Raw genomic sequence first — 20,767 nt, forward strand, 5'->3', positions numbered from 1 at the left:
GTCACTATCATATGACAGAGGCTTTGCCACAGTTCATCTTCCTCTCTCTGTACTTTCCACTTGCCTTCCTGAGTAAGTATGCAAACTCTTCATATAGGGAAGCTAGCTGGTTATTAGTAATGACCTAAGGGTCCTTACTGTACTCGTCAGAAGATGCCTTATTGGGCTTGTAGCACCCTAGAAATCTTGTCTCATTGAGTTTCCCATAGCAGATTTTTAGTATTTAGAATTTGGCTATGGGTGTTATTATTTTAACATAGTTTAAATGTCCGTTTAATGTTTTTCTGCAAGTGTCATTGAAATACTTATTTTCTCTTTTTATTTCATAATGAAATTTTGCATAGAGTTGAAGGCCTAGGGAATTTAATGCTAGATAGTATTGTAGAAAGATTGTAACTTGTGAGTGGAGAGAATTATTAAAAAACCCAAGGAAGCATTGCCCAGAAGACCTCTCTAAATTAGAGTATCTGACATTTGCTTACTTTTTTCTGAACACTCTTTTCTTGGGAACTTGTGCTGTTTATGACAGTTACCATTGTAGTAGGGAAGGAGGACTGGGCAGTGTAGTAAATCTAGCATTTAGCATATCAGCTTGATTCAGAAGCAAATAACTGTCCTAATGCATTGAATTTGCCTCAAAACTCCTAAATTTGGAGAAATTGGGTATATTTTGACAGTCTGTGTATGTGAAAAATAGCAACTTTGAAATCTGTTGCTAAGTACTTTTTTCAGATCTCTGCCCCTAATTGGAAAAATTGGTGAAATAACGTGGGACAGTAAGTGCCTAAAAAGTTTGTTTTTGAGAAGTAGCCCTCTAAGTGAAAACTGAGGGTTTAACATTTGAAAGCAGCATGGTAAGCCCAAACTTCAGAAAACCAACGTGTAATTTTGCTCCTCCACTGCAAGAAACACTTCAGGTATTCTTAAATTGCTGATAATTTAAGAAAACTGGTCCTATAAATTATGTAAATCAGTTTTGGTGCTTTGTAATAGTATCACAATGAAGACAGACTGTATTTTGTGAATGAAAATGAACTTGAATTCAGTTTTCTGTAAAAGAAAAGGGACCTTCTTTTGTTTTATTCCATGACTTGCTGTGATACTGTGTGTCACCAAAAGATTGTCTTAGTATTGAGAGAAATTGAATTTGAAGACCAAGCTTTTCTGGTAGTTCTGTATGGTAGCAAAGTATACTTTGACATTGCTGAGAACTTTAGATGATATATAACAGAAGCTCTGTATCCAGCTTTCTTTAATGGAATGTAAAATATCTTGTTATTTCAGATAGTTAGGAGAGCCTCCTAATACGTCACATGCATAACAGTCAGAATGAGATGGGTCTGTAAGATGAATTTAGTGCACACTGAAATATGGGATTTCAGCCTCTTTGATTTTTTTTTTAAGCTTGTTTGCAAGAGAAGTTTTTCATTTTTGAACATATGGCAAGAGTATTCAAAATGCATTCCTGATTACTAAAGAACACCACATTTAGACATGTGAGGCACATTATTTTGTTCAGTGTCGCAAACTTTTAATGTTAGCTCTTTCCCCATGGAAATATGTTTTACCAATTCAGAATTTAAAATGGGAATCAATAATTTCCAGAATAAAAGCGATCTGATGAGTTCTTGCATTTGTTTGAGATATCAAATAACTGCTTCATTAAAGCAATATTTTCAAGCAAAGTCTTGGTCTTTGAAGTCAGAGTAGTTTTTATAGTGTAAAACTTGAAGTAGTGATTTGAAAAAGTCACACTGACAATGAAATACAAGTTATTTGGCTTGGTTTTATAAGGATTAATTTTTTAAGATAAGATTTTAGATACGGGTTTTGCTTCTATATGGCCAAGAGTTTTCAAACCTCCTATTTTATTATTCTGCATACCTCTATTAAATTCTGAAGCTGAAGTCTTAATTTGCATTTCACATTTATTGAAAGAAGGGTTCTTCTATGTTATTTCTTAGCGGTACATCTTTGTATGTATTATGGCAGTTTTAGGAAGAATCTTCCTCTAGGGTCTTAGATACTAACAGAACTTTGCAATTTTGACACTTCCTTTTTTTTATATCCATCTTGATTTTTATATCCAAATTAAAAGAAAAGTTCCGGGTTTATGAGTTTGTGAGGTAGCTCTGCTTTCAATGTATATCTTGCTCTGCTGTACAACTTGAAAAGTATGTAGGACCTTTGACCTTATAGATTTGTTCTTTATACTTCATCCACTGAAACAGATTTGTTTAGACATTGAATTTAAAACATAGCTCTGAGTGAAAGTGAGGATGAATATATAATTATGGCTTGCTTGTGCTATAAGTAACTATGTAATTGATAACGTTTTTTGTGTATAGTTAAAGAAGGACCAACGGCCTTAAAATACTGTGGCACAGCTCATGAAAGTCTAATTCATCAGCTAAAGTTTTTATAAAGCCATGTTTTTCAGTAAAATGACAGATGTAATTTCTAATTATTAATCATTAGTATACTTAAGGTTTATGTTTTCCTACATTTCATTAAGAATGTGATTAAAGCAAGGGCCATATTTTTACTGGGATCTTACCATGAATATCAGTTACTTTAATATTAGAAGTCTTTAATAGAAGTGATAAAAACTTCACAGTTCAACCCTATTAAAAGAAGTTTTTGACAATAGCCTCACTATAGATATGGCTGTTTTTGCTATACTAAAGAAATCCCTGGAATTACTAGTCCGTTGCAAAGTGCAGAAATGTTTAAAATTGTATTTTTTAATGTTCTGAATTACTAAATATAGGCAATTAATTTGGCATGTCGCATCACCACCAGTGTAGTATATATTTTAAAATTTAAGCTTAAACAGGTGTTTAACTTAAGAAGAAGACACTTTTCTTGAACTTGTAGTTTGAGGTCCGCCTTGTTTTTAACATTTCCTTACCAAGGGCACCTTTTAAAATAGGTCTGACTGGTATCTCCTGTATTTTTAATCGGCTTCCTTCCTCTCACTATGAAATGAAAACAGACCCAAATTATAAAAACATTGTAATTTCACCCCTTCATTTTTATTATATGCCCCAAGGAAATTGGATGCAAGCGGTCTTCAGGCTATACTTTGAGAAACACTGCTCTGAAGGTAGTGAAAATTAAGGCTAAATATTGAATGGACGTTCTTCCATCTTGAAGATTCTGTGACTCTAATTCCGTCCGTGAGCTTGTGCTACCTCAAGGGCAGTCGTAACACACTGTGTCGAACTGTAGAGATTTCTGTATTTTAAGTCATACCTGAGGAGAGTACCTTTTGCGTTTAGCTTCACTCAACATTCGTATGTGTTCATATTATCCCTTAGAAGGCAATTACAGTTTCTTGAAATGCCAGGATATCATTGTAAAACTGTAAAGATACATCCAGAAAATTCTCATGTGTTAATGGGGATTGTTTTCTTTTTTTTTCTTTTAAAGGAAAAGGTAAGGTGAGAATTGAAATAAGTACCAGTTACACAACAGAAATGCAAAAGAAGACAAGCCAATAAAGAATTCTGTCTAAAAAGTATATATAAACAGAAAAGGAAATCGTAAGGGAATGAAAGATTTAAAGGATTAAATATAGACCATGAAACACTGACACACCTTCCAAAATATAAATTTAATAAGTTAAAAATATATCAGTTGAAGGATCTAGACAGAATAAAATAACTTCAGATAGTGAGGAGGTTGTATAAAATATAAAGTAAAATTAAGAATGAATTGGGTTTTCCAAAATCTTAGAAAAGTGAAAAGTATTGTAGAATATTGATTAAATAATTAAACCAGTAGTTAAATATAGCCCTTGGGTGAAAAGATCAGGGAATAAAACAGAAACTCCTGGGTTGAAATAACTGAGATCCTGAAAAAGACACAAGTTTGGATATTTTATAAAGGGAATAATTAAATAAATGATCAATAACTTATTTCAAAGAACAAATAAGAATGGGGATAAAAGTTTCTTAGAGCAACTGAATTTCTCAAATGTTTTTGAGATTTGTGGTAAGAAATACTTTTTGTATTCTAATACACATATAAAACCTGGAACAAAAGTTTCCTGAAACAGTACTAAGAGCAGTGCTCTGATAATTTAATATTCCTATCTAACCTTTATAAACCTAATCTGTTCCAAACTATTTTATTAAAAAAAATACAGAGTGCCATTCATGAAATTTATTTTATGACTTAAAAAAATACCGGTATGCTTGCAAAATATAGAAATCCCCAGGCCTCATCTTCATATTCTGGTTCAGTGTACCTAGGGGAGGGCCTTGGAATCCGCATTTTAACTAATACTGCTGGTGATTCTGAAGCAGCTGTGAGGTCCCCTGATACTCTTGGAGGAATTCTCATTTAAGGGACTGATGGATAAAGATTGAATGGGCGTTACGTACTTGAATGTGGAGTTAGAGTTTATTGACTACAGAGGTCTCTTCTGGAGCTTCAAGATTGTATGGCTGTTATTTCAGTCAGCATGTTTACAGTACTCAGAGGACCCTTATCCCCCTCCATAGATGTTCCATTGTAGCAGGTATAGAATAAGAAGCAGAGGCTTTGCAGCTGAAGAGCCCTGGGTTTCACTCTTGATGGCTCTCTAGTTTATAAGCTGAGGGACTTTGGGCTTATATGGACACAGAATAAACTTCCATTATCATATGTGCAAAAGGGCATCTTCTATTTACCATGCAGCAGAATGAGAATTACACAAGACTATAAGGTCTAGAATGACCGTTATCCACAGACAATACTCAATAGGATATGTTTTTATAGTTATATCTCATCTCACACCAACTCCCACCAAGTTTGAAATGCACCAAGGCCGGGCATTTCAGTTTTTTGTTTCAACTCTAGTATGAAGCAGTGGTTCAATTTTTAACTGAATGTGAGGTGCTGGAGAAGCAAGTTAATAAGAAGGAAATAAGAATAACCAGAAGGGAAAAAAAGAAAAAAACAGCTGAGGCATGCCACATTTAAGTACAGTGCTCCTTCAAGTTTGGGGAATGCTTCTCCTACCTCTTTAAAAAAAGATATAGCACAGGACAGGCCACCATTCAAAATGGTTAGTTGACAGCATTGGACTAAACTAAGGTGACTTTGATGCATCCTGGAATGTCTTAGAGCATCGTTTCTCAAACTTTCTACCTAGACGCATGCAACTGATGTTTTCATATGGAACTCTATGATTCTCTGGTGATAGACATAGATAAATTGTGCAGTTGACTATATAGGTAGTTCACAGTGTGATAAAGCCACTTCTTTCCCTTTCAACAAAGTCTGTCAGAAAATAAGCAAGAGTGATGTTATTATGATGAAAATCTTGAATATACCCATATATATACTTGTAAAATCCTCTAAACTGTGGTACATTGATTTTTCATAACTAATTACTTAGGAGCACTCTTCACAACCAGTTACAACACATTTGTGTCAAGGCATGAAGATTGAGGAGCATTATATCCAAAGTCCGTAACAAATTATATCACACAGAATGGCACTTCAATTGAAAAGAGGGATAAACTAGAGAGAGAATGGATGGGAAATACCCTAAATCCCTGAAATCTTGAGCAGTATGAAAATCAAAAGCCTGGGAATATGCACTCTGTGGTTAAATGCAAGGGATGTACCAAAGACTACTAGTACTATGATTCTCAAACTTGAATACTCATTGCCTCTAACACAGACATTTATTTTTAAGTAGTTTCAGTGTTCATTTATTTGAATAAGTTAAAATGAAATACCTTTGTATTTCCTAACTTTCTAGGTTTTTGTTTTTATTTTTTGGCTGCACCCTGCGACTTCTGGGATCTTACTTTCCTGACCAGTGATTGAACTTGGGTCTTCGGTAGTGAGAAGGCAGAGTCCTGACGACTGAACCACCCGGGTGTTCCCTGGCTTTTAAGAATGTATTTGCCAGGAACATCTTACTTTGCTGAATTTTAATTTGCCATACTTTTTCATCTCTAATAAGTTAATAAACTGTATCTTGATCTGGAGTGGTATTGGATATATATTTGCAATCCTGTATCTAAAAATATCTCTGAAAAAGTAATATTTTTGTTTTTCCAAAAGTTTGACATCAAAACTCACTTGATGTCAAAACCTGATCCAGATTGTAATGGGCCTGTTTAAAATAGTTTTTAACGTCCACTTAAAATATTCACATATTTTGCTGTAAGTAGTAGTATGGTGGGTTATGAGATACCAACCTAAATCGAGATACAAATGTTACATAAAATATGCAATATGCTCAATCTGATCTTTTTAAAGCCCATAAAAAATCTGATGTGTACTTGGACCTAAGGGTTTCATGTAAGGGATTGTGATCTTATTGTATTAACTTCCTTAGTTCACAAAGTGAAAATACAGGGTATTCCTACTCATTTAGCTCAATGAAAATCCTTTTGCTAATTTTGATCATTGATCATCTGAACATTTTGAGTTCATTGCAAGGGGATAGATCATGGAAGCCATGTTAACATCATAGATTAACTCAGACTATCTGTTGAAACCCTTGGCTTCAAATATACATGTGGAAGGCATCAGAGGTTATCAAGACAAGGAAACAAAATGGTAGTGCTTAATATCATTTGTGCCTCCTGCGTTGAGCAAAGCGGAAGGCTTCCGGGTAAGGAAAGCTTAGACACACAGACATGCACAGTCACGTGCACTTGCACGCTAGCTGAAGCTCATCCATCCATTTTGACATTGTGATTCTTTTTCGGTTGTTGTAGTTTTTATTTTATTAAACAAACACACACTTATAGCTGTAACTTTCGAAACTTGTACCTTGTTATACATTGCTTATAACAGTGAACAAAACTTAGGTTACTTTCATTACAGTTTACTCTTAGGAGAAGTTTCATGAAGGAATTATATTTCCTTTATTACTTTGCTACTTGAATGTTTCTTTCCTTCAGTCAGAAAGGTAAAAGTGAAAGTGTTTTCTGCAAATTTGGTCTCCTCTCAGGTGAGAATGTTCCTGGGTTATATTTTATAGAGGTCCTAGGTATCTTTATTTTTAATAATTAACTGTGAAATGTTGATCTTTTATCTGTACTTCTAATTTCCTATAAAAAAGCACTATAAGATTGAAAAGTATGAAGTGAGAGTCTATATGACTCTCTAGGAATAAAGTAGTAGCTGTGTTTGAACTACTGTTATGCTAAGACTTAATCTTCATTTGTTAGATTAAAACTGTTAATGGCTAAAGATAGTCTTCTTATTTGTTGATTCGACTACATCCTTTGGTGTGGGAAAGCTACAGATTGAGTCATTCAGAGGGAATCTTATTAGCAGTCCTGAATCTTTTAATATTAAAAATTGCTGAGTTGTTTTTCAGCTTTTGGTGAGCCTCTCAAAACTCACTCAAATGTAGGGTTCTCATTGACTGCAAAGAGAATGTGGTGGAGCATGGAACAAAATGAGAAAATAATTCTCTACATCCAGCTGTCAAATTTGGATTGTATTTTGTGTTATTGAAGTTATTGTTTTTTTCTCTCTCTCCCTTCCATTCTTCCTTTTCTCTCCTCCCTTCTCTCCCCCTTTATCTCTGTCCTGTTTCTCTCAGCCAATTATTATATTTACTAATGTGCATCTGTGATACTGCCTAGAAATGTCTGAGGATGGGAATGTGGAATTGAACTTTTTTTTCTTTTTTACCATTATTTGATTTTAAAGATTTATTTGTAGCTTTTGAGTCCTTTTAGTATTCATCACTACATATAATGAAGTTGTCAATTATGAATTTGAGACTTACACAGTCCCTTACAGAGTCTTTTAGGAACAGTTATTAGGAGCTGTTAGCACGGCTACGTGAAATAAAGGCGCCTGTTGTTTTTATGAAGTAAATTCCTTATCCAGTCATTTTTGTTTTTTAGAGTGGTAGCATGATTACATAGTTTCACGTATATTTAGGGGAAAATTAAATGCAGTTTTTAGAAGGGTAGCCCAAATAGTGTTTCACTTTGGGAGGAAGGGAGGAAGATAATTTGCAGTCGAACTCTATCACTGAACTGGACCCTTTGGGAGAAAGATATTTGGACTGAGAGCCTCCTTATGAAGTATAAGTTTTATTTTTACTAGTTTATTTTTCATAACAGCTTTCTGATGAGAGGGAACCCTGTTTTAATGACAAGGAAGCCAAGTCTCAGGTTAAGTCATTTGTCGGAAGTCACACAGCTAGCAAGTGACTGTGCCAGGCTTAGAATGCCGGTCTGCAGTGCCACCGTCTCCTGGGCTTGTTCTCTGCATACCCGCTTTTAGGACCACATTCCAGAAGGTTGCAAATGAAAGGTTTGAGGCTCCTTCTAGCTAAGAATTACCTCTAACTTTTCTTTCTCCTGAAAGAGAAATCATCTTCTTTTTGAAGTGATGGGGCTTGGAACACTGTCCTCTATCAGTCTTAGGAAAGGTAGAAGAGAAAGTCTCTGAGCTGGGGCTGGTTGTCAGTTTTCATCTGTGAGGTCACAATCAAAGACAAAACTGGCCTCAGACTTAGTTTAGAAATTGATAGTTGGAGAACTTTCTTTCTGTTTGGTGTATCCAGGATAGGAATGTCTAATAACAGCAGTTACTGATTTCACTGTTTGTTAATTCCTTTGGTACAGCAGTAGTAGCAATCATCATTCATTCTTCATAAGAAGTTGTTTTTCTTGCTGAATAGTCCATATGTTTTTAGTCTGGTACTCTTAAATACTTAATCAGTGAATATATTTTACAAAAGGAATTTAACATAGTGTTATAGTTTTCTGGAATTTGGTTTGAAAAGAAATTCAGTATTCATGGAAAAAATTATTAAGCAGATTTCATAGACACATTGCAGAGTGTTGTTCTAATGAGCAAACATGAATTAGAAGGTCAGTCAAAAGTTAACCAGTTTTCAAAGTGATTTCTGGGTACTTTTGATTTATGTAAGAAACTTATTTCTGCTGTGATAAGTAGAGATTTTATAAATTATACATTTATATACATGTAGCAGATGATTTAAAAAATACAAAGTAACATGTTGCTTTTTTGGTACTAAGAGCCCTATTCACCTGAAATGAAATTCTTTTATCTTTGCAATTCAGCAAAGTTAGAGCCGAATTCAGATATAGAAAATAAAAAGTTTGTTGTTCTTTTTAAATGACTTCTCTTTTTCCCTGAACCCTGAAACATAGAAATAGGATATTTTTCTATTTTGGCAAAGTAGTTTCTGTGGATGATAATCTTATGAAGAGTGCTCTTGCTGGGTTCTGCTCAATGATGCTTTAGGGTGTGTCAGGCTTCCATTTCTTGTCTTTCATCCCCCCTACAGTAACTGCTGCTAAGTTGCTTCATTCATGTCGACTCTGTGCGACCCCATAGACGGCAGCCCACCAGGCTTCCCCGTCCCTGGGATTGTCCAGGCAAGAACACTGGAGTGGGTTGCCATTTCCTTCTCCAATGCATGAAAGTGAAAATTGAAAGTGAAGTAGCTCAGTTGTATCCGACTCTTAGCGACCCCATGGACTGCAGCCCACCAGGCTCCTCCGTCCATGGGATTTTCCAGGCAAGAGTACTGGAGTGGGGTGCCATTGCCTTCTCCACCCTACAGTAAAGTACTTCCATATTTCTCATTCAGGTAGGCTGGTAAACTCAATAAGTTTTGTAGCATCTGATACCTTTTTTTGATTTGTTTTCTTGAGTCGTGTTCAAAGATCATTTTGCATGTTATATAATTTAGTCAAGTGTAGGTGAGATTCAGGTAGCAAAAGCTTACTGACTTAATTCACTGGTCATGTATTGGGTGCCTACAGTGTATTGATGCTGATTTAAACTTTGAGGATATAAGATGAATATGGAACATCCCTTATCCTCAAAGCAAGCATCTTCTACTGACTGGAAGAGTCCAGTAGATATGAATGTATATGTTATTCTGTGCTAATTGTTTTGACAGATATGGCATAAAATAGTACTAAGCAAAAACCGCTTAAAAATTGGCCAGTTCCAATATAGGAGCTGACATTGAAATATGGAAAGGGTTTCTTCTTGTGCCACTATATATGTCCTAACTGCCATCAGGGTTATAAATACATTTGGTCCAAGCGCTGGAGTGGATTTTAAAAATTAGACTTTTAACTGTAATTTGCCTGGCATTTCTTTAATTATTAGTGCATTGTTTTGGCTTTTAGTCTATTTAAAAAAACAGTGACTTTTTTTGATGAAGTTGTCAACCTATATTAAGTTACATTGAAGTTAAGTGTTTTGGGGCTTCCCTGGTGGCTCAGATGTAAAGAATCTGCCAGCAGTGCGGGAGACCTGAGTTTGATCCCTGGGTGGGAAAGATTGCCTGGAGAAGGGAGTGGCTACCCACTCTAGTATGCTCACCTGGAGAATTCTGTGGACAGAGGAGCGTGGCAGGCTACGGGGTCGCAAAGAGTCGGACACGACTGAGCAACTAAAACTAACACAAGTGTTTTGGACTTTCTTTTATTTTTACTTTTTTATTTATTGCTATTAATGTCACAGTCTGAAAGGACAACACTTTTGAAGTAAAGGGAGCGGTTTGAGGACTCCATGCACTTTATACCAAATCATGTTAAAAGTATAGTGAATAGAATAAGTTTGAACTGTGTGTTCAAACCCATACCAATAAAAATACTGTAAACTACTATTGCTAACACTTCTTACTTACATAAATATACTAGTTAAAGTATATTTATTAATAAGATCTCAAGCCCAGACTCTAAACAGGTAAAAATGTACTTTTCTATCCATGAGAAATTATAGATTAAAAATTATGCTTAGTGCTTCCCTTAAGCAGTTTTCAGGTTTTCCAGGATGTTTTCAACTTTTGTTACAACTGTGGTGTCTCTCGGGTCTTAGTAAGCCATGACCTGTAAGGCACACATGAGTTTCTCTTTTATGCTTAGTAATCTGGGTTCTGGTCTTTGGATTTCCCTTTGACTTGATCAGATCTTCAGCATCACATTTTAAAATCATAACTTTTGTATTTATTGCACCTCAGGATGTATTCATTTTTACCCAGTTTTATTTGTGGCCCCCTTTTGACTGTTCATTTTTGGACATCATCACAGTTTAGATTAAAACTTTGTTTCGAAAATACTGTGTGCTCAGTGTTCCAGATGCCAACCCTGGGTGCTTTAATAAAAAATACATTCATAAGCGAAATCATAAGGAAGAAACTGATCTGGGAAAATATTTCTTGGTAAGCTCACACGGTTGATAATGACCCTAATGTTAACATTAAAGAAGCAAAGAGGAATGGAGAAACAGAAAAATGTTTTGTGAATCTTCTTTCCGTTCTGTCATGGGGCTCTTTGGCATCATGGAAGTACAGTTACTCAGGTCTCATTTAACAGTCCTCATGGTAATAATGAATTTCTCTTTTAAGTTTTGTATATGGATATGCATTCTTATCTCATTTGGTGCTATACATCCTTAGTTGTCCCATACAACATGTAAGGTTTGTTGTAAGGTCCAGGGTTTTAAAAAGTTTTAATAATTTTCTACCTATAGCCTGTGCATAAATTTAAATCCATACAGAAGTCTTCTGTAGCTTGTAGGTCTTGGAAATGGGTCTTGAGGAATGGACACAGAGTTACAGATCTGAGGATCTGGTCTTACTCACATAGTGACGAGTTTACTGTATCATAAATCAGTGGTGGATTTTATTTCTTGAATTCTTTTTAGGTAACCATATGTATCATTCCTGACATATTTCAGCTGTAGCTATCTCATCATAAAGTCTGATATATAGATCTCAATAATTAGGGTGATTGGCTCTTTTCTTCATTAAAGATGTTTTCTTGTAAAGTTTTGACTTCCTTAATTTTTCAAAACTAACTATAAATCCTTGTTGACAAATTATAATTTCAGAGCATTTCATATGTATTTCGAATTGATCTTTAGTTAGCAGTGGGTACTTGAAGTTTTACCATTCCCAGGTCTTAGTAGTAATCAGTGATCTGTGAAGTACACAGAGGGGTGCTGCATAAAGGAATCCAGTGCTGATCATTATAAAGAAGAGCAATCTTTGGTAAAGCAAATGCTTGGTGCCTCTGTCATATCTGTTTGGTAATTCTGGGTTCCATATATTGATTGTCTTTATTTTATACAGCATGTATTTATTGAGTACTCATTATATATAAAGCCAGACTAGGAATTCTGGGGCTTGCAGAATAAAATGGTAGTGGCTCTGGCTTCAGGATGTTTCTGGTATAGTAAGGACACACATATACCAGATGTGGAATAGAAAGTAACAACGCTGTTGATATCCATGGGGCACAGGGATGGTGAATATATGGTTGTTAGGAGACAGTTAGGGAGGAAGATTGGGATGGATGTGGACTTTGGTTATTTAGTTTAATGTTTAGGCATCCTTGCCAAAATGCTTTCCAGGCTAGTGGGAAGTCCAGGCTAAACCCATCTTGGCCAGACAGTTCCTTCTAGTTGTGTTATCATTCAAGCCAATGGTCTCTGGAATTTTTAAGTGCTATCCCCTTCAGTAAATGAATTTGAGCATGTATCCTCAGTATCTATATGTTTATTTATAACATATATATATTGAGCTATTAATATATAATGTGATAAACTATAAATGCTTAGAAATAAAATTAATATAAAAATATTTTATTTTGAATATAAAGAAAAATTATACTATTTCCTTCTTACCTACTCCAGTGGGCTAAGTCTTATTCATGGTTTGGGTCTCAAGGACCCGATTTTGGACACCACTGGTCAAAAGTGAGCTGTGTCACACCAAGCTTTGCTAAGTTCCATGAGCCCAAGGACATGTTTTGCTTCCTACTGTATCATCAGCACCTAGAACTTGTTAAGAGTGCAATGGATACTATGAAACAAATCAGTGGAATTAGTCTAGTTAGTAGGGAGGAGGACAGAGTCCAGCTCATCATGAAGGATCTGATAAGAATAGAGTCAACTGTTGTCTGTTGCTATATCTCCTGTACCTATAAAAATGCAGGAACTCAAAAAATACTAGTTCACTGAGCTAAGGGTGTGGACAGTGTGTAGCCCATAATGAGGGATCTGCCAGAGTTCGTAGAAGCACATGAAAAGGTAAATTCCAGGAGGTCCCCTAGAGCAGAACAGTCTATGGAGATTAGTAGGTAAAAAAATATAGCCAGTGTGGCGAAGGGGTTACAGTGTTAATAAGAACATTACAGAGGAATGGCTTTGATAACCTCACGTCTTAAAAACTGTGACCCTCGTAAGCAATAAGATCTGGGTATCTTTGTACCCACACTGCGTAGAACAGTATAGTAGGTGTCTGATTCAGTTTTGTTGAATTGCTCTGTTTTATACTATGTCCTGAATATAGGAGGTTCTGCATGTTCAGGAATGGCTCAGTGGAAAGATCAGAGGCCTGTAAATGAATCCTGCCCTGATTGAAGCAAAGCCAGCGGTTCTGGGATTACCTCATCCGCAGACATGGTTTTAAGCCTTCGCAGTGTTGCCTGCACAGAGGTGCTCTGGTGACCACAACTGCCAGATCATATTTAGCTGTTTGTTATTAACAATGTCGTTATTAACATACTGCCATCGACACATTATCAATGAAGAAAATGGAATTTGTGATAGAATTATTTCTTACATGCCTTCATCCTGTACTGTCTTCCCTCATCAGTAACGCTGGCATAATGTCATGGAGCACCCTCATGTGTACTATTTCAGTTAGGACTGAATGTATTTACAGATAAATAAAGCAAGGTAGTTTGTAGTTCCCCTCTTAGTTTTGGAATTTTCTTATTCAATAGACTTCCTCTTTAAAAGGTAGTAAAAATTCTAGTTTTGTGGTCATAAAATAAACCTGTCATGCATTTTATTGAGCGTTGTTCGAGTTGGGGAGAACAGACTTCCCCTGAGAAACAGCTCTGGCATTAGCTCTCTCCTTTAGAGGCTGGCCAGACGAAGGCATCCTTCTTCAGCTGTGACATACAGTCAAGACAGGTACCCCCTAACTCCCTCTGCAGTGCAGTCTCATTTAGGGCATGTTTATTTAAAGCAGTTTCACATCTGCACAATTAATAAATTACTGTGCTCTAATTTGCATTTCTGATGTCTCGTAGTAAGGCACAGGAAGTTCCCCTTTGCCCTTACAAAAACAGTTTAGTCTGCTCAGGCTTCCTAGAGCTGAATAAAAATTTTCTCTGAGGGACTTCCCTGGTGGTCCAGTGGTTAAGATTTCACCTTCCATTGCGGGGGGTGTGGGTTCGATTCCTAGTTGGGAAGCTAAGATCCCACGTGCTTTGTGGTCAGTAAGCCAAAGCATTAAAAAAAAACAAGCGGTGTTGTAACAAATTCAATAAAGACTTCAAAAAATGGTCCACATTAAAAAAAAAAAAATCTTAAAATTTCCTCTGAGAGCTCTCCTGCATCTGTATCATAGTCTCCAGATAAAGACTTAAACTAGTAAAATTTCTTTGCTTTCATCCTTTTGGTCATTAAGTCGTCAAATCTTTCTTCATTGTAAGTTTGTCACTCTTAAAGGCACAGTAGTAAAAATGTCAAACTTGTTATTGCCATCTAGAGTTTACACTGTGATTTCTCAGACATCTTGCTTGCTCTTTAGGCTGTGAAGTAGGGTATCATTATTCCCATTTTTGCAGATGAGGAAACAGGTTCAAAGTTGTCAAGTGGCTGAACCTGAGCCAGAGTTTGCAGTGGCTCCCCTGAGGCAAAAACCCTGTCGTTTGGTCATTCCTCTAGAAAACTGCCCACTGTGAAAAGCAGAAGTTATCTTACTTAAACTGAGGTTTCGTTTTCTTACTTTCAACCTGATAAGTGATTGTAAATACCTGGAATGGCAGTGCCCTAGACAATATGGTTGTTTTGATTTTGAATGCCCTGTGGGCTATAAAATCAGTGGAATGGACCTTAAATTTCTGGTATATTTAAATATATTTGTGTATTTAAGTGTTTTCAGATCGTGTGGAACACTGTCCATTTGACTTAACTTTTTACAATTTGTAAAAAAGTTTGTAAGAGTTTACAGTTAGTAAAAAAGATGGAAAATTGAATGCATAGAGACCATACACTGACAAAGAATGTACTTTCAAGTGTATATTACTGTTCTTTTTTTTTTTTTTATATTACTGTTCTTAAGTGAGATTTGGATTATGTATTGGGGCCATTTTTTCCCCTGTGAGACATATTTCTGAAATTATCATGAAAAATCATTGGTATGAATTGATATCTAAATACCTAAGCTACACCCATTTCTAGAACACATCTGTATTATAATGTGATAGCAACTGGTGTTTTCAGAGAAGTGGTGGCAAGTGTTTTTCTTTTTAGGTTTAAAAGGCATTTTAACTTGGCACAATTATTCAATTAATATTTTACATAGTAGGAGAGTTTTATTTATTAGAATCTTATCTCAAAGTTCCCAAAGAGTAAAGAGGTCTACTTATTATTGTACTGTGGGAAAATGATGAAAGAATGATTGCATTAGGTCTCCCAGACCTTTTTTTATTTAAAGATTTAAGGCCTGACACGAAATTTATTTAGAATATTTATTTTAATCGATTATTTTTGTTTCAATTTAATTTTCATAATTTGATTTTGAAGATTTATACTAACTGCGGGACATGGTATAGTATTTGTGGATAAGGAAGTTTGTTGAAGAAGAAGCATAATTTGAAGAAAAACTAGAGTATGTATTTATTGAGAAGACATCTAAAGATGGAAAGAGTTAGAAACTGTCAACTTTTCTTAACTATAGCTTTTTATTTAAAATAAGGTATGAAAATGAAAGTCATGAGGATAATTAGGTAAAGTTCCTCCCCATCCTCAGTTTTTAAGCAGTTGAATCCTGTGGTCCCTCTCTTTCCACTTTGAAACAGCCTGGGAGGGAGGAATTATCATCTCCATTTTAGATGAGGGAATTGAGTCTTAGAGGCTCGGCAAGTTGCCCAAGGTCATTCTTCCGGTAAGCGGTGGAGCTGGCATTCCATTCCAGCTCATTCTGAGGAGGCCACGCTCCTACTCACTCTCTCCGCTGCAAGGCCTCTTGCTGCTGGCGCAGCCTTTGTACCACTTCGTAGTGCCCTGTACTTGATGTGACTTCCGGCCCAGGATGAAAGTACCTTTGCTGTCTTTGTGGAGCACATAACCGTATTCACATTTGCTTGTTACTTGTTTCTTAAGTCATTCTAAGTATCTGGTAAACTTCTTAAGTTAAAAAGGTAGTATTAATATAGTATTCTAAGAGGTGAAATATCTGATTTTTAAAAAAAAATAGCATTGTGGTACAAATATAAAAAAGAAAATAGTTTTGGAATTCAGATAATTTTAAAAAAATATTATGTGTATGTATTTTCTTTTGGCTGGGCCACACAACCTGTGGGGTCTTAGTTTCCTGGCCAGGTATTGAACCTGTGTGCCCCCTGCAGTGGAAGCTCAGATTGTTAACCACTAGACTGCCAGGAAGTCCTCGAATTCAAATAATTTGCATTCAAAGTGAATAACAGAATTTGGGCTCTAGAAGGGACATTGTGGATGATCTTGGAGTCTTATATATAAGTCGTCATTTTAAATTTGAAGAAAGAAAGACCCAGATTAAGGACTGGGACCCAGGCCATGTGAGTGGCAGAGCTGGAGCTAAGGCATCTGACTTCTGATTTGGTGTTTAGCTAGAAAAATCTGCTTAGCTCAAAAATGATGCAGAAAATATTTTTAGTCCATTGATGGCACCATTTTCACAGCAGGAATATGTGACTTTTTTTTTTGGATATGTTGTTTATAAATGGTTAAAAACATTAAAGAATGAAAATATTATGTGTTATTAGAGCTCTATGTAATACATTATACATACTAACTTTGAAAGCATTTTTTATCTTAGTTGATTTCTGATATATTTAGTAGTATAACATAATTTTGGTAGCTAACAGACACATGGCTTTGGTGTAGTTCTGTGTCCTGTGAAAACAGAAGAAGAATTTCCAAAACAATAACACATTGTTAAATGGCATGCCAGTTTATCAAATGCCATAAGTTTATTACAGTCTGGTCTTAGGAAAAACCATCCTAGCCTTATAGCAGCTCATCCTAATCTTAAGCAAAAGAGCCACTGAAGTTATTCAAGGACTGTTAGATTTTGTTCTGTCCAAGAAAGTATAAAGCTGTTGATCAGGAGAAAGAAGTTTTTAAACCCTAACAGTTTTAATTGTGAAAGAGTGATTTAACTGATTTGTGTACTGTGACGCCTCATGGTGGCCTTATTAAGAAACTACTGTAGTGACCACATACCTTGTAACTCGGACTGTAGCTGCTGCTGCTGGTAAGTCACTTCAGTCGTGTCCGACTCTGTAACCCCATAGACAGCAGCCCACCAGGCTCCCCCATCCCTGGGATTCTCCAGGCAAGAACACTGGACTGAGTCCTCTCAAATGTAAATGTATTAAACATTGGTGAGTTAAGACCCTCCATCATGTTTTCAAGGTCTGTATGTCTGTGTTTCCTTTGGGAGAAATTAACCCCTGGTAGCTCAGACAGTAAAGAAGCTGCCTATAATTCAGGAGACCCACGTTCAGTCCTTGGGTAGGAAAGATCCCCTGGAGAAGGAAATGGCAACCCACTCCAGTATTCTTGCCTGGAGAATTCCGTGGATGGAGGAGCCTGATGGACTACAGTCCATAGGGTTGCAAAGAGTTGGACACGACTGAAGCAACTTAGCACGCACTGCAGTTCAGGGAGGAAGCCTGGTATGTCTTATGAGAGCATTGCTTCTGCGAGTTCACCTGCCATCCTCCAGATAGGAATTTTCAGAGAATAAGAGCCAGGTAGTCCCAAAAGCTGCTGGAAAACACTCTTTTCTTGATATATTCTAGTTTCAATTGTTGGAAGATTGTCATAATAGATTGATTTTGTTAGAACAAGACACTTGATTGCCTTTAGGCCAGGAATTGTCGTAATAAATATATAGAGCTCTGCTCTCTGACGCGAATGGCGCCCCCTAGGATTGTGCACAGCACAACTTGAGCAGGCATACGTGAACCCTGCAGGCAGTTGTATCCAAGGAGATTGTCTTTAGACATCAGATATTAAAACATCACGTCTAGAAAACTATAAATACAATTCTCAGATACAAAATGCTAGTTATTTATGAAATCATTATTTTTTAAGTTATAAACATAGTAGAAATTGTTTCTGTTGGAATGGAGTGGAGGCATTGTTTTGCCTCTGCAGTATACTGACAGAAGGCTCTATATTCTATTACACAGCTCTTGGCCCAGCCAATGTAATATATTTTCAAAGTTAGTCTGTCTTTTAGAGTTCTGACTAAAGAAGATAATTTTTGACCTTTATGAAGGAGCTCTCCTTTATTAGATGGGTGCAGTAATAGAATGCAGAATGACTTTAAGCATCCACCTCTTTTATCCATCATTAAAAGTTAATTGTCACCTTATACAAGTGCAACTTGATGGGATTTTTAACATACCAAAAATTGGCAACCTGTGATGAGGAAAAAGTATGTTCTGTGAGGACTTGAGTTAAAAGAAGGAAAAGAAAAACGAACTTTTATAAATATTAAATAGCAGTTAAATGGAAATAAAAGCTGTTAATTTTTCTGGGAGGATGGTGAAAGCAGATCAGTACCTTATGTTTGGTTGGGAGCAGGTTTCAGGATGCAGGTTTACTGACGTAAGAGTGGCTATTTGGGTGACTTCGGATTGTCGAGGTTTTATCCCCTACACATTTGGAAAGATTATATTGCATTCACTGTCTTTGAGCTGGTCTGTGGAATTATTTTCTTAACAGGAGCAATAATTACTTTTCTCATTCTTATTTAAGGAATGGCAATCGGTGGGATGTTCAGCAGGAAATCCATTACCCTGTTTGTAGTCTATGGTGCTTCCCTGGTTGAATTTGAGTCTTGCCCAGGAGGTAGTGATGATGCATTAAGTAGCTAAAACCGTCTTTGTGCTGGGTCTTTGATTCAGCTCGGTGATGTGACTGTAAACTACTACACTCTAAACAGATTTTGAACTGTGCTCGAGTACCAGTCCTCTTTAGAATTTGGGAGAAAGGGCAGTAAAGTGTTGCTTGTTTGCATGAAACCTCCAGGTAATCCTTAACCTTTTACTTTTATTTTAGGTCCCACTCACCTGTCCAGAGCCTCCCTGCCAGCTTCCTAGTTTACAGTAGACTGATTCGATATCGTGAAGTTTATTTAAATTAGCACCCCTTTCTCTGCCATCTGAAGATTGGCTCTAAGACCTGGAAGCCACTAGCCACCCATATTTTGACTCCTCAACTCTTTTAGACTTGGCCTGAGATGACATTCATTCTCTAGTCATTCCTGGCCATAAATTGCTGGTTTCTAAATTTTATTTTTTTTGTTGCTATAATTTTAGGAAATGTTAGTGTGCATAGCTTAAGGACCATGTTTTTTAAAGCCCTTTGTCAGAACACTCATCATTTGCTTATTGTTTACTGACTAAATAAAACTCAGATTTTTTAAGATTTCATGATACACAGGACTACATGATTAAGTAAATCATCAAGTGGTTTATTGACAAATCGTTTTAGGAAATATGATAAACTCGTTTTATCTCACATGAGACAGATAATTTTTGCAAGAAACTCATATCCTCTTTTAGATTTCTTTTTAGGTTATGATTATGAGAAAGATTTGGACTTCTGAGCTAAATAACAAAAATTTACCTTCATAAAACTTATAGTAATAATAATGCAAGATTTCTTTTGTTAAATATGTCTTATTAATTTAAAATGTATGAATTATTGATCAGATTGGTAAACTGGCCCTGTAAAACTATCCTATTTCATTACAAAATGTGATATAGTTATTATACTTGAAAATAATGTATGGTTCCTTAATCTCCCCAACCCCTGCTGTATATTCAGAAGGAAAAGTGGTTGTATTGATTTGTTTGTTGAATAACTTTACCCAACCAGTTTCTGTTATGGTCTATTAACATAACTGCACTGCTGGTTTATTTGTTCTGACTTGTGAATAAAGAGTGTTTTAGGTAAACTTCATAATGTTCAAGATAGTTTGAAAGATTAATTAATTCTTACTTCCTTGCTATAAAGTGTATAAGTGCTATTCAAGTAACAATTACCTGAACAAGCTGTTCTGTATTCTGAGATAGTGCTAGAAAAGTATTTGCTCTGACAACATGAAATAAAGCTCAAACATTCTCAACATTTTTAGATGTATACTATAGATATACTATAAATAAATAATATATAAATTTCCTTAGCTAAATTTAAGATAAAGGCATGAATTATAGTTTCCTGTGGAAAGATAACTTTGAAAGAATTTACGACGGTTTTAAAACTTAGTAAATTAATGGTGTTGGTGACCATTCACTAAATACCAGTTCAATGAATAAAATTACTGAACTTTGTCTTATTTGCTGGTGATGTTTGTGCCTTACATGACCCAACAGTACCTACTTCAATATTTATCAAGTAAAGAGGCATTGGGCAGTTAGTGGATGAATGACATAAGGCTAAATGCAGAGTTTTGTGGCTAAGATCTGACATGAAACCTATCCCAGTGGGTTTTTGTTTCATATTTGTCCTGCCCTTCAAGAAATGAGGAAAATCTGACATAAATGTTACATATATTTTCTACCTACTGTATATCAGGCACTCTAATGTATGCTTTCAGATATGTCATCTCATAATGGGTTTTTGCAGGTAGACATAGTTTATCCAACCACCCACTTCTCCCCTTCTCCACTTCCTTCACAAGTTTTGCAGCTGAGCCTCCAAGAGGAGGAGTAACTTGCTGGGATGACGC

The 20,767-nt window shown here is 36.0% G+C and overlaps 1 protein-coding gene and 1 pseudogene across 25 annotated transcripts in view; both read left to right on the forward strand.

Annotated features, from left to right (window-relative positions):
* Nucleotides 1–20,767, forward strand: part of BBX (BBX high mobility group box domain containing) — a 291,573-nt gene that overhangs the window by 3,303 nt on the left and 267,503 nt on the right. For 18 of the 25 annotated variants that reach the window (XM_042230803.2, XM_015092422.4, XM_060417206.1 and 15 more), the window contains exon 2: nucleotides 1–72. The exons of 3 other annotated variants lie outside the window; for them this stretch is intronic. The gene's annotated coding sequence lies outside the window, so the exon portion shown is untranslated. 4 more of the 25 variants (XM_012189597.5, XM_042230795.2, XM_060417209.1 and 1 more) reach the window with 1 other exon arrangement.
* LOC132659967 (large ribosomal subunit protein uL16-like) overlaps nucleotides 1–20,767 on the forward strand; it is a 147,785-nt pseudogene that overhangs the window by 3,303 nt on the left and 123,715 nt on the right.

This window comes from Ovis aries, chromosome 1, assembly GCF_016772045.2.
Source record: "Ovis aries strain OAR_USU_Benz2616 breed Rambouillet chromosome 1, ARS-UI_Ramb_v3.0, whole genome shotgun sequence".
Lineage (NCBI taxonomy): Eukaryota > Metazoa > Chordata > Mammalia > Artiodactyla > Bovidae > Ovis > Ovis aries.